Source organism: Lepisma saccharinum, chromosome 13 (genome assembly GCF_977018435.1).
Source record: "Lepisma saccharinum chromosome 13, izLepSacc3.1, whole genome shotgun sequence".
Classification (NCBI taxonomy): Eukaryota; Metazoa; Arthropoda; class Insecta; order Zygentoma; family Lepismatidae; genus Lepisma; species Lepisma saccharinum.
The window spans coordinates 14,553,897-14,556,917 of record NC_139241.1 but is presented as its reverse complement, the minus strand read 5'-3'; positions in this window follow the sequence as shown (position 1 = coordinate 14,556,917).

Below are 3,021 nucleotides of genomic sequence, written 5' to 3'. Positions count from 1 at the left end.
TTAGAATGTGCTGTTAGGAAGGTAAAACAAACTAAAGAAGGACTAAAATTAAATGGTATGACTCAGTTGTTAGCATATGCAGATGATGTAGACTTATTAGGGGATGATATAAATACAATTAAGAATAATGCTAAAATATTCTTCTAAACTGCTAAAGAGATACTCGTAGGTTTGGAAGTTAACAAAGAGAAAACTAAATATATGCTTACAGGCCGAAACCAAGTGTTAGGTAATAATCAAAATCTAATTATTGATAACAACTCGTTTGAACCAGTTTCCAAATTCAAATACTTAGGAGTAATATTAACAAGTGAAAATTATATTAAAGAGGAAATAAAAAGTAGGCTAATTCAGGAAATGCATGTTACTTCTCTCTTCATAAACTTTTGTCTTCTCGTTTAATATCTAAGAAACTAAAAGTTAAAATAAACAAAACAGTAATTTTGCCTGTAGTATTATGTGGGTGTGAAACTTGGTCCCTTACATTGAAAGAGGAACATAAATTGAGAGTATTTGAAAATAAGATCCTTAGGAAAATCTTTGGACCTAAAAGGGATGAGGAGACAGGTGAGTGGAGAAGGTTACATAATATAGAAGTACATAATTTGTATTCATGTCCAGATATTATTAGAATAATTAAATCAAGAAGACTTAGGTGGGCTGTCCATGTTGGCACGAATGGGAGAGGATAGAGGAGTTTACAGGATTCTTGTTGGGAAACCTGATGATAAGAGACCTGTAGGAAGGCCAAGACGAAGATGGAGGGACAACGTTGAGGTGGACCTAAAGGAAATCGGTAGGGATGGAAAAGAGTATATAGATCTTGCTCACGTAGGGACAGATGGAAGGCCTGTGTTGCTGCATCCATGAACCTTCGGGTTTAAGAAGGCTAGAGAGTTAGTTAGTTAGCTAAAAATACAAAATATCATGCAGTACATATTTCACTGCATGAAGAATTCTTACTGCGCCACTGCCTTGAAGTAAAAGAAAATATTTCCAATTTCCTCTTCTAGTTATTTATCAGATATTCATATCCTTTTTTAGTTTTCAGAAGCTACTAAACTGATATACAACCTTTGATCAATAAATACGGTGAATGAATTGCTGGCGTGCGGTGTAGTTCGTACTACTGGTTGACGGTCAGGTCAGCGAAGAACCCCTAGGTCTGTCAGTCATCGTTCGTGAAGCCATGTGGTTGTCCAGACGTGCAGCTTGTGTGTACGCGTTGTGGAATTAAGGTGCAGTGCAGGGACGCTGTTATGGGTGAAATGGAGCAACGTACGAAGTGAAATTCTGCTTCAATCTGGTATCTGCTGCACTTCTTGGCACGTAAGGGGGTTGTTGTACTTCATCACACCCTTATTCACCAGATCTGACCCCTGCCGATAATTTCCAATCCCTCGCTTGAAGAATCACTTAAAAGGACAACGGTTTTCGGCATTGCCGACATCATCAATAAAATAAAATAGAATAAAATCACATCCAACGCAATGTGGACGCTGAACTCAACCGCATCACACAGGCTGCCTTTGCCCAAAGTATGCGAGACATCTACACGCGTTCTCAGAAGTGCATTACCATTGGAGGCGATTATTTTGAAGGACAATAAGCTGTATTCCTGCATACATGAACCGCCGTTCCTGCAAATAAATCACGAAATTAATCATTCAATCTTTCACCGTATATTTATTGATCACACGTTGTATAAATCGATAACAAAAACGTCGGATATTTTCGGCAAAAGTTAAGTTCTTTTACGTTCCTATTCAGATAAAGTAGCAAATATTTTAACTATCTAACCTTGTAACTGCGTGTACATGATGGGGATTATTGCACATCCATCCACCCCTCTGGCATTTCCGTGCTATATACACTATATTATTCTCAATAATTTTTTTACTGAGGGGAACCCCCGACATTTTATTTGCGGTGGAACTACATAAAACTGCGCTACACCACTTTTTCAATAGCTGACCGACCACTGCATCGTGCAAGTCCCACTCTGAAAGCTTTGAAGTAAAAATTGAAAACTGTATTACCACTTATTTACTTTTCCCTCTTTGCTTCAGGAGTTGGAACCTTCAAACGATGAGTTTTATCGAATTATTAAACTACTCTTCTAATTTGTGGAAAAAATCAAGCTTTGATTTTAGATAAAAATGTCGTCTTTCATTTGTTTAGTACCAGGAATCGAAATTAATATTTGGAACGATTATTGGTATCGATCAGAATTACCCATAGCAGGGAAAAGGTGAAGTTCTGAGTTAAAGAATCTTCATTTTAAGTTGTACAAGAAATAAATAGTTTTATTTTTAAGTATAAGATCTAGTCATGATACAAATGTACAACATCTATACAGGGTGTCTCAAAAGTAATAGCGCAAACTGACACAGGTGAAAGAAAGTACACTATAATAGAAGCAAAAAAGTTTCAGTAAACATGGGTCTGCAAACGAGCCGTTTTCGAGATAATCGCGAATGTGTGATTACAAGCCGCCACTGACTTCATTGTTTTGTAAACGTCGTCCTAGTTGGTAAAATACCAATAATACAGTAGCTATGAAAAATCAGATCTCATTGCTTTTATTGAACATTCTACTTACTTTAACAAGGAATACAGCACTTTAGTATGTTCTACGTTACAATTACTTTACACTCGTACCTGGTAAAGGAGGTGTTCAAAGTGTCGTCCTTCCATGTGGATGCAATACTGTACGCGATTTCGCATTGAGTTTCGAATTCTTTCGAAGACCCCGGATCATTTCGGAATTGGTCACAAGCATGTACAATTCTCTGTCCCAGTTCTTCAACCGGCCCGACCCTGTGGCCGAGTGGTTAGCACATCGCGCTGCGACGCCAAGGGTCCCGGGTTCGAATCCCGGTCGGGCTTGGTTGTTTGTGAATGTCCATTCATCAATTTCATCAATTTCATCACTCATCCCCATCTTCGCAAATTAGCCAAGAGGCACAAAACGCGAAGTAAAATAAACTAAATCAAATCAAATCAAACCAGTTCTTCAAC